The sequence below is a fragment of the Misgurnus anguillicaudatus genome, chromosome 6 (genome assembly GCF_027580225.2).
Source record: "Misgurnus anguillicaudatus chromosome 6, ASM2758022v2, whole genome shotgun sequence".
Taxonomy (NCBI): Eukaryota; Metazoa; Chordata; class Actinopteri; order Cypriniformes; family Cobitidae; genus Misgurnus; species Misgurnus anguillicaudatus.
The window spans coordinates 11,439,129-11,451,311 of NC_073342.2; the positions used below are offsets into that span (position 1 = coordinate 11,439,129).

The following is a 12,183-nucleotide window of genomic DNA, read 5'->3' on the forward strand; positions in this document are numbered from 1 at the left end:
CTGCTATTTAATTATAAGCTTTGTTATGATACCCTGCCATACTCAACAGTTAGTTTACAGAATCAACTTCAAAATTCTGTTTACATGAATTTTAATCTTTAAATAATGATTCATTGCAATGTAAAAGAGTTGTAAAGTGTGACTTCTCCTACAGTACTCTGTCTATCAGAACCATTAATACCAAAGTCAAACATAAAAGACTGCTGTGTCATGGCCTTTATACAAGAAATCACTTGGATCATAATGTACTAAAACATAATGGTAAAATTTGTACAGTACAGACAGTCAAGCGTAGGATGTTCATGTCTAATATAAGTTATTATGTTGATTAATTGAATAAAAAAACATGACAACATTCCTCTTAATATGAATATCATATTTTTTATCGTTATTTTCAGTGAGAGGAGATGAGATGTCTGATACAGTCTCTCTGGGAAGTTCTGGTTTTGGTTCATTCAGATCTCGATCAAGTGGAGACAGCAGTTCAGTTTTTGCATCATCACACTCAAGAGAACAACCTATCAACTTTGCTGATGGATCTTCACACTCCACTTCTGAGTCTGAGACACATTCAGGAACCAAAAGAACAAAGAACCCAGCCAGGGTCTTAAGTTTATTAAGAAAAGGCAAACAGAATAAATAAGGAGAAAAAAGAAACCACAAAAGAAGTAACACCTAAAATGAATGAAATAAATTGTCCCTGACTTGTGTAATAAAGAGTTTTCCATCATCTAAAACCCCATTCACACAGTACTTTGCTCCTAAAAAAATTCTGTAAAATTGACAGACAGGCTTTTTTGTGAACAGAAATAAGTCCCCATAAATGTTCTAGAATCTACCCGTAAAGAGGACCTTGTAACATTTTCGGAAAGCATTCTATGTAAACAAGATGCAGAAACAATGTCACAAGAGGAGTGCTGTGGTGAAGACGCAGGTGTCATCTCAACAAGAAGTTATGATTCAGCTCTTTGACACAGGAATTTAAACATGGATCAACATTCACAACGAGAAATGTTGGCAAACTGGACTAAAGCAGAGATCAGGGAGCTCATCACTATCCATCATTCACCAGCATGACAGCGCATCACGCACTCATTATGATCTGTTCAGAAACTTAAATGCACGTGTGTATTTTTTTTTTGAGAGAGAAATCACAGATAATTAGCAAACTTCAGACGCTGTGGAAATAATACATCACGTGTCTTTACAGGATCTTTACGGTATCTGTGTGAATGCACACACAGATTCTGGAAAATCATTGGCAGTGTGAATGAACCAAAAATCAAATGATCCTGGACAAATCCTGGATGTGTTTTCTGTGTATTTTTCATAATCTCTGTGTGAAAAGGGCTTAGGAAATTGAAATAATTGACTACCATCATGTTTCAGTTTAACTGATACAGGTAACTAACATCAATGAAACCAATAGAGCAGGTAGCACAAAATAAGTATGTAACAGTTTAAACAGTGTGTGCCATGCCATTTTTAAACATCTGGGTGAAGTGCAGAGCAACCAAATTAAGCACAAGCTAAAATGTTTATAAGCTTTACATTTTTTATTGAGTCATATCCTGGGCTGGCCAACTTGCCCATTGGCCCATGTATACAATCCCCATGTATACAAATTGGCTATATCACTTGGTCTCCTTTCCAGTAATAAGCTTATGTGTGGTGGGCTTTCTGGCACAGTATGGCTGCTGTCGTATCATTTACGTGGATGCTGCACATTTAGGGTGACCAGACGTCCCGAAAAATTCGGGACAGTCCCGAAATCTAAGCTGCTGTCCCGAATCCCGAATCCTGCTCTAATTGTCCCGAAAATCATACTTAAGCTAAATCTTAATCCCGAATCCCGCTTTAATTTCCTCGAAAATTATACTAAAGCAAAATCTTGAGTAGTAGTTGTCTGATAAAACATGAGTGAGGAGGTTAAGTCATCCTGCAGCCAGCCCCCGCCGGCTGCTCATTGGCTGCAGCCCGCCGCCGCCGGCTGCTCATTGGCTGCAGCATCTTGTTTTTATACTGTAGGCTCTCATTGTGCTGGCAGCAGTTAAAACCTCTGCGAAATATGCTGACGTTGTATTGTTTCTATTAATTTATCTAATTCATCTATATGCAGAAAGACAATAGGACCTTTTGTTTTATAGAGTTGACTAAAAGAGCGAAAGTTGCAGCAGCCGCGAGGACAGTTGAAAGTGCAGGCAGTGACAGTCAGTCGTGTGGAGGAGTCAGTCGATTGGTCGAGGGCAGGCAAGGCACTTTGTTAAAAATACTTCTATACGTATTATATAAAAAAACTTCTATACGTATTATATAAATTTATACGCATATGTACTTATATTAATAAAAATATGATTAGTTCAGTAACTTCAGTTTGAAATTCCTTATTTTTATTATTAAGTAAAATAAAGAAAACTATTATTGTATGAACTATTATTGTATAAAGTATAAAATACTATATGTATTATATCAATTTATTTATATGCATATGTACTTATATTAATATGATTGATTCAGTTTGAAATTCATTGTCTTTTATTATTAAATGAAATTAATAAATAAAACTATTATTGGATGAACACCCCCCCCATTACGTCTGCCCCCCCCCCCCCCCGTCCCGAATTTCAGCCAATCTCATCTGGTCACCCTATGTACATTGGTGGTGGCTGAAGAGATTCTCCATTCATATAAAGCACTTTAGGTGCTGCAGAAAAGCGCTATATAAATGTAACAAATTAATTCATTAATATGATATTTGATATTTCATTTCTGGTCTCAGTTACCAAAGCATTACTTTATAAACTTAACATAAATAAAACTTAAAACAAAACCTTTAGTACGGTGGCCTAGTCATACACAACACAATGAAATTTAAAAAGCAAATGTAAGTTCACAACAAAATGAAGGCACAGCACAATGAAATTAAGGAACAACACAACGAAATAAAGCCACAACACACCGAAACAAACCACAACACAACTAAATAAACCACAACACAACGAAATAAAACCACAACACAATAAAATAAAGCCACAATACAATGAAATAAAGCCACAACACAACGAAATACAACACAACGAAAATGTTTCAGACTCTTTATTTTGGTCTTATGTGGCTTTATTTCATTGTGTTGTGCCTCAATTTCATTGTGTTGTGCATGATTAGGCTACCGCACTTTAGAGAAGCATTTGCTAAAAACTCCACCAGACAACATAAGTACATACAGTCTTGTTCAAAATAATAGCAGTACAATGTGACTAACCAGAATAATCAAGGTTTTTAGTATATTTTTTTATTGCTACGTGGCAAACAAGTTACCAGTAGGTTCAGTAGATTCTCAGAAAACAAACAAGACCCAGCATTCATGATATGCACGCTCTTAAGGCTGTGCAATTGGGCAATTATAATTAGTTGAAAGGGGTGTGTTCAAAAAAATAGCAGTGTGGCATTCAATCACTGAGGTCATCAATTTTGTGAAGAAACAGGTGTGAATCAGATGGCCCCTATTTAAGGATGAACCCAACACTTGTTGAACATGCATTTGAAAGCTGAGGAAAATGGGTCGTTCAAGACATTGTTCAGAAGAACAGCGTACTTTGATTAAAAAGTTGATTGGAGAGGGGAAAACCTATAAAGAGGTACAAAAAATGATAGGCTGTTCAGCTAAAATGATCTCCAATGCCTTAAAATGGAGAGCAAAACCAGAGAGACGTGGAAGAAAACGGAAGACAACCATCAAAATGGATAGAAGAATAACCACAATGGCAAATGCTCAGCCAATGATCACCTCCAGGATGATCAAAGACAGTCTGGAGTTACCTGTAAGTACTGTGACAGTTAGAAGACGTCTGTGTGAAGCTAATCTATTTTCAAGAATCCCCCGCAAAGTCCCTCTGTTAAAAAAAAGGCATGTGCAGAAGAGGTTACAATTTGCCAAAGAACACATCAACTGGCCTAAAGAGAAATGGAGGGACATTTTGTGGACTGATGAGAGTAAAATTGTTATTTTTGGGCCCAAGGGCCACAGGCAGTTTGTGAGACGACCCCCAAACTCTGAATTCAAGCCACAGTACACAGTGAAGACAGTGAAGTATGGAGGTGCAAGCATCATGATATGGGCATGTTTCTCCTACTATGGTGTTGGGCTTATTTATCGCATACCAGGGATCTTGGATCAGTTTGCATATGTTAAAATACTTGAAGAGGTCATGTTGCCCTATGCTGAAGAGGACATGCCCTTGAAATGGTTGTTTCAACAAGACAATGACCCAAAACACACTAGTAAACGGGCAAAGTCTTGGTTCCAAACCAACAACATTAATGTTATGGAGTGGCCAGCCCAATCTCCAGACCTTAATCCAATTGAGAACTTGTGGGGTGATATCAAAAATGCTGTTTCTGAAGCAAAACCAAGAAATGTGAATGAATTGTGGAATGTTGTTAAAGAATCATGGAGTGGAATAACAGCTGAGAGGTGCCACAAGTTGGTTGACTCCATGCCACACAGATGTCAAGCAGTTTTAAAAAACTGTGGTCATACAACTAAATATTAGTTTAGTGATTCACAGGATTGCTAAATCCCAGAAAAAAATGTTTGTACAAAATAGTTTTGAGTTTGTACAGTCAAAGGTAGACACTGCTATTTTTTTGAACACACCCCTTTCGGCTAGTTGCCCAGTTGCACGGCCTTGGGAGCGTGCGTGTCGTGGGTGCTGGGTCTTGTTTGTTTTCTGAGAATCTACTGAACCTACTGGTAACTTGTTTGCCACGTAGCAATAAAAAATATACTAAAAACCTTGATTATTCTGGTTAGTCACATTGTACTGCTATTATTTTGAACAATACTGTATCTAACTTAATACATATACAGCAGAAGCAATTTAAGCTTTTTAATGCACAGATTTGATCGAAGAGTGTGCATACGCAAAATCCACGGCAGCGTTCACATTTATGAAAACGTAAAAACGTTATAAAAACATATCAGCAGATGTACGCACTTTTGTTGTCCGATTGCTACAGGTTTTTGGAAATATGAGCCATTCTTGCTGCTTGAAAAGGATTTGAACATTGACAGGCAATATTTTTTATATGTCGATAACATTAATTGGGCATCGTATAAAGTTGGAGATCTGAAATGCACAAGTTCAAGATCATTTGCAATTTATAGATTTCACATCTAAAAGAAATGTGTAAACGTGTTTTCTGTGGATACGGATGTTCTATGAATCACATATACGCATTTTTTTTATTACGGTGAGTTAAAATTTAGGGTGGTTTCTGCACAGCATTTTTTAAATGAGGCCCCAGGTAATGAAAAGTCATACTGTGTTTGTTATCAACGTTTTATCAACTACACTGTAAAAAATGCAACAAAAAAATTATAACAACTTGGTTTTGCAAGTCAATTCAACCTATTATTATTTTAAGTTTTTACTTCTCTGCCATTTTGTAATCTGAACCTTTTCTCATTATAAAGAGAACAGAAAGATTATTTTGATGTTAATGGTTATTTTCTATGGCATCGTACAGTAATTAAAGTAATTGTCTATGGGTGTTGTAAATGAGTCATTTTGGTCAGTTTATTAGCATAAAGGTTATTGAAGGAACTGAGAATAAAAGGAGGAAATCTTTTTAAAAAATAATGCAGTTTTGATCCTTTATAGTTACAGAGCATATCTATAACGCCACATTTGCAATATTTGTCTTTGTTTATTGAATCATTGCTTTGCTGTAAATATGAGCAAATAAAGTGATGATGACTCTTTTTATATTTATGCATTTTGTAGAGGTCATTGGTAGTGTTACTGGTACATAGTTGGGTTATCAAAGCCTGAACATCAAGAATAACTGAGGAACAAACTTCAGGTCTCTTATTACAAGCCAAGCTGTACTTTGTCCTTTTTTACAGCATCAATAAATCTTAAGAGTTTTTATTTTAGATTGCTATCAGAAAAATAAAAAACACTGTTCTGTTCAGTCCAAGCCAAAGTAATGTCTACACATTTTAATGTGAAAATGAAGCATAATATTTGTCCTCATGATGATCAATCAGAGTAGACCTTCCCAAATCTCTTACCATGCTTGTATGCAAAATAAATTGAATAGTCCATGGCTGTGCTGTCTAAGCATGACATACAGATATATGGTTTATATACAGTGGGTGAAATAAGTATTAACCCTCAAACGCTCCTCGTTTTCTGTTTACACTTCTGGCCCTTGGGGTCTATATGACCCCAAAATTGAAAGCATAATTGTAAGAAAAATATACATTTTCAATAATACAAATAATATATCATTTTTTTTGTTTACTTCTCATCTATACAATAAAGCTGTGTTTTGAGAGATTTGAAGTAGTTTTGTACCTCTTTACCACTAAAATCCTCAACTACACAATTTGCTTTCCTGAAAAATATCAAATTTTTATGAAAATTCACATAAATTATTATCTAAATTTGATTTAAATTGTTTTTAGATATTAATATAGGTGTGGGGTGTTGAATTCAGGCATCGGTTTTTAGAAAAAAACATAAGAGAATTACAGTGTAGGAATTAAATCATTTAGACCGGCAGATTCCCATAGAGACCCATTCATTTTCCTGGATATGGACAACTGCTCAAATCATTACTTTTGTGATACATTTTGTAAATTTATGTTTATATTAACATTAGAAAGGATATTAAAAATAAATATTATGTCAAATAGTAATTTTTTAAAAGTTTTTTATGCATTTTGAAATGTCTGTTTTTACAAAATGCCATAGAAATTTGACTGAGTGTAAGTGTGTGTGTCTGTGTGTGTGTGCACGCATGTGTGTGCGCGCATGTGTGTGCGCGCACGTGTGTGTGTGTGTGTGTGTGTGTGTGTGTGTGTGTGTGTGAGAGAGAGAGACGGAGAGAGAGAGAGAGAGAGCCAAGCATGTGTGCTTGAGAGAATGTGTGTGAGAGGCAGAGGGAGAGAGCATGTGAGTGTGTCTGTGTTTGTGTGTGTGTGTTTGTGTGTGTGAGAGAGAGAGTGTACATGTTCGTGCATTAGGTTACACCCCTTTGTATCCTTTTTCTACATTTGTGACTGATTTTATTTGCCAAATTTTATAAAAATGCTCTCTGTGGTAGTCATGCGTGTGTGCGTTTGTCTGCGTGTGTTTGTATGTGTTTGTGTGTGCGTGTGTGGGTTTGTATGTGTGTGTGTGGGTTTGTGTGTGTGTGTGTGTGTGTGTGTGTGAGAGAGAGAGAGAGTGTGCATGAGAAGGAGAGAGAAAGAGCATGTGTGTGTGTTTGTGTGTGTGTGTGTGTGTGTGTGTGTGTGTGTGTTTGTGTGTGTGTGTGTGTGTGTGAGAGAGTGTGCATGAGAAGGAGAGAGAAAGAGCATGTGTGTGTGTGTTTGTGTGTGTGTGTGTGTGTGTGTGTGTGTGTGTGTACCTGGTAATTATCACGTTGTGCGGACCAATTGTCCCCACAAAGATAGGAATACCAGTATTTTTGTGACCTTGTGGGGACATTTTGATGTCCCCATGAGGAAACAAGCTTATAAATCAAACAGGATGATGTTTATTGAAAATGCGAAGTAGCAGAAAGTTTTCAGTGATGGTTGGGGTTAGGGAATGGGGTAGGTAAGGGGAATAGAACATACAGTTTGTACAGTATAAAATGCATTACGTCTATGGAATGTCCCCACAAAACATGGAAACCAGAATGTGTGTGTGTGTGCGCGCGCGTGCGTGTGTGAGGGTGTTTGTGAGTGTACATGTATGTGCATTAGGTCACACCCCTCTATGTGTTATTTTCTGCATTTGTGACTGATTTTATTTGCCAAATACCACACAAATGCTCTCTGTGGCAGTCATACCTTTGTGTGTTTGTGTGTGTGTGTATTTGTGTGTGTTTGTGTGAGCATGTGTTTTTTGCATTGCATTTGTGCACAAGTACCAGGCCTTCATTTCTGTGTCAAAATTTTCAGATTTATGCTGGATTTATTGATATTTATTTTTTGACAAATGGAAAAAAAGTACATTTTTTTGCATTTCCCATTCACTTTCAACTGGGGTCATATTGACCCCAAGGGACAGATTGATAAAAAATTTTTTTACATACCTTTAGAACAACCAAATCAAGCCCAGTTTTTTGTGCATGTAAAGATAGATTATTTAGGGAAAGTCACAAAGTTTTACATCTCTGAGATGAAGGGAACCTTTTTTGTTAACCAATGAAATGTCGTTTGGGGTCATATTGACCCCAAGGACCGATTGAGGGTTAAACACATCCCATGTGAAATGACACATGGAAAAAGTATTGAGCACATGAAGAAAGGCATGGAAAGCCAAGACAACAACTGAAAACTATCAATAATTAAAAAGCAGTCCAGCCACCTGTCAGTGCAAATTAATATCAGCTGGTTAACTCCCAACTGATGGCCTAAAAAAACTTCTCATTCCATGGAGTCATACAAGACACATCTCATAATGGGGAAAAGCAAAGAGCTTGCAAGACCTTCGCAACCTAACTGTTGCAAACCAGAATGATGGCATTGGTTATTATAGGTGCATTTTTAAGTTTCTGATTGTTCCAGTGAGCACTGTTGGGGCTGTAATACACGCGCGCGCGCACACACACACACACACACACACACACACACACACACACACACACACACACACACACACACACGCTTTTAATACCAACAGGACACCATCATTGAACACTGACCAAGAGGGATCATTTTAGAAAAACAAACATTACATAGAACATTTTCTTTTAAGGCATATTTTCATACTATGACCTAAAAGTGCATTTTCTTTTTTTTAATATGCCAAGTTCAACAGCTAGGGGACCTCCATACCCTGCAATGGACCTCTATGTGTAAATACTTTAGGGCAGTTTCCTGGACAGGGTTCAGATTAATCCAGTACTAGTATAATATTACTGAACCAACTAAAACATTTCAATGCATTAAATCAACATTTGAGTTTTAAAAGTTTGAGTTTACACCCCCAAATATTTTCTGATGGCAAGAAATGTTAATACAAATTAAACAGATGCCACACTTCACCATCTAACAGGACCAAATGTATTTTATCTTCAATTAAGTCACTATTTAATATTATTTGCACACAAATCTTAGAAATGAGCAGTTAAAGCAGAAAAAATAAGGCATGAACTTGTTATGTTACTGGTCCCGTGTCTGATGGTGAAGTGTGACATTTGTTCATCTGCTTTGACCTTTTCACATTTAAAAATGTTCTGAATGTACTGATAATAATTACAATGACAAGTTTTGTATTATTTTTGAGAAGATGACTTGACTCTTCAATCAGTTTAAACACATGCAGTGAACTTTTTTATTCTGTGTACATACACTGCATCACATTTTATTCACCCGCCCCCTAGTGCCCATATGCAGAAACTACAAAACCCATAAGAATTACAAATCTATATTCAACAACTTAAATATTACATCCCCCTTCTTTGAAAGCTTGACATACTATGTCAATTAACAAAATATTGCAGCTGTGCAAATCCTTAAGGTATAACATACGTGTGTAACAATCAGTATACAGAAGAATAAAAATATAACAACATACTTTCGGAAGTGACAACCACATTCAAATGCGGGAGTGAATCCCTAAATTTTCATTTCATGTCTGTACGGAACAAAACTCACTCCCGAAAATGTGATGATTGACACCATAGCAACATTCTGCCATGTGCTTATCATTCACAGCTTTGACCAAAATAATTTAACAGTGTTATGTTTTGCAAACATAAAACCTCCGTCTTGTCGTTGTGTATTGGAGGGTTTAAAATCACAGTCATTCTGTACAAATTGTAGTAATGTGCTGTGATGAAACGAGCACAATTAGATCAAAGAAAAAAGGTTTGTATCTGCTATCATCAGCCCATTCAGCGTCTACCTCTGTCTAGTGACATCAGAGTGATGCTTGGAGAGTTAAAGTTTAACGTGTACACAGTTTTTGGAGCTCATGACAGTTTACAGGGTGAGTCTAGAGACAGTTCCTCTATAGAAAATGATGTGCTTGTTATGAAAAAAATTGGGGGTAAATGAAAAGTGATCCTGATTTATCTCCACACAGGCTGAAACTGATGATGTCACTGCTTCATTCCTCAATCACAAATGGAGTGAGTTTTACAGTCGAACTGGAATACAGTAAGAATCAAAGTCTGGATATGTATCTTTCTACCAGAAGGTCTCACGTAGTGTGGTCTGATTTGCTCATGAGGTCCGGCCATGGATGTACACATCATAAAGTGTATACAAAATGTGTGTGTGTTTCAGGCCTCTGGATCTGTGGGGACCTGAAAAGACAAAGTCCTGCTGCCTGCTGGACACCTGATTGTTCCCAGTGTTCATGCCTCATTCAAGACCCATCAGACTGGAAGGTCTCAGTTGGCTGTTGGGAGGTCCTGGTCAGCTAAAAATGGTATATGCAGTGATCTGGTGTGTTTATGGTCTCCTCTCTCACTGAAAGATCAGCTGTTGAAGCGCTGGGGTGGAGGACTGGAGCTGCGCAGCTGGTCTACACTACCACATGGTTCTGGTCTCGGTCAGTAAAATAAGTTTTGTGGAATCTAGCTGAGTAATGTCCTAATGTATTCCCTTCAGAGTTGCATATAAAATACAAAATATTTAAAGTTCAATACGTTTGTAGGCACCAGCAGTATCCTGGCAGGCGCAGCTCTTGCTGCAGTGTACAGAAGTACAGGACGAAGCTACGACACAACGTCTCTCATTCATGATGTTCTTTACCTGGAGCAGATACTCACCACTGGTATGACATGTTATGATGATGATGATGATGATGATGAGACGCTGAACTCGTGGTGCAAGAAGTTCACCTTGAATTTGTTTTGTGTTGTAGGTGGTAGATGGCAGGATCAGGTTGGTGGTTTGTTTGGAGGAGTGTAGGTCGCTCGATCAGCAGCTCAGTTTCCTCTGAGAGTTGAAGTTGAACAGCTGTCTCTCTCTCAAGACTTCATGTCTGTCCTACAGCAACATCTCCTGCTGCTTTACACTGGAAAGACGCGTTTAGCACGAAACCTGCTGCAGGTACGAGCGTCCGATCCTTCATGTACACGTTCATCATGCTGCTATTTATTCATTAAACAATTGTGTTTGTGCAGGACGTGGTGCGCAGCTGGTACGCACGATTACCCTCCATCGTCCATAACACAGAGCAGCTGGTGATCAATGCAGAAGAGTGTGCTGAAGCCTGCAGACAGGGTTAGTTTAAAAAACTTTATTTAAAATAGTAAATCTTTTTCACAGTACTTATAATGTGTTTCTTTCAGGGTCTCTCTCCAGACTGGGTTTATGTATGGACAGATACTGGCAGCAGAAGAAGCTGATGGCTCCAGGCTGTGAGCCGGCAGCTGTGAGGATGATGATGAATAAACTTCAGCCTCTGATCTTAGGACAGAGTCTTGCAGGAGCAGGAGGAGGAGGATTTCTCTTCTTACTCACACGTGACCCTCAACAGAAGGAAAAAGTGAGAGAAGTTCTCAGTAACATACAGGTGAGTCACTGAAACAGCTAATTGACAGTATTTTATAAACGTATAATACGTGCTGACAGCATTCGGTTAATATCATTATCTAATTTTTAACAAAGCAGGCATTTAGCTGCCTTTGCATCTGAGCCCCTTATATTTAATAAAAGAGGGAACAAAATATTTTATTAGTGCACTATATATCAAAAATAAGTGTGAAAATCAGCTTTGAAAATGTCAAACATAAGTAAAATGTATTTAAAGCAAAGATGTGTTTTTACAGGGCATTGGTTCATTCAGTGTTCATTCAGTGGAGTTGGATATGGATGAGATCTCCATCATTCAGAAACATCCTGACTGACATCTACAACTCAAATCTGATTCACACGCGCACACACGCACGCACATACAAACACGATCAACAGAAAACATAAATCTGTGTCTGTGCCTCACTTACTGTAAATATTAAACTGATTTAAACTGAATTATTTCTGTAAATGTTTTTTTCATGAACATTCGTATTTTTTGTGTATTTCTTACATGCAGTATATTTGACCATTTTATAATTATAATGTTTCACAAAAACAAAAAATATATATTTGAAGATTGCACAATACCATATCGACTGATGGTTAGGTGGTAAATGTTACCAAAATTATGACTTAATCTTGATGTTTTATTT

General features: G+C 37.3%; 1 protein-coding gene and 1 pseudogene across 1 annotated transcript in view; both read left to right on the plus strand.

The window, feature by feature from the left end:
* LOC141364205 (GTPase IMAP family member 8-like) overlaps positions 1-12,183 on the plus strand; it is a 153,227-nt gene that overhangs the window by 103,831 nt on the left and 37,213 nt on the right. The gene's annotated exons all lie outside the window — the stretch shown is intronic.
* On the plus strand, positions 9,839-12,141 carry LOC141364407 (L-fucose kinase-like; annotated as a pseudogene).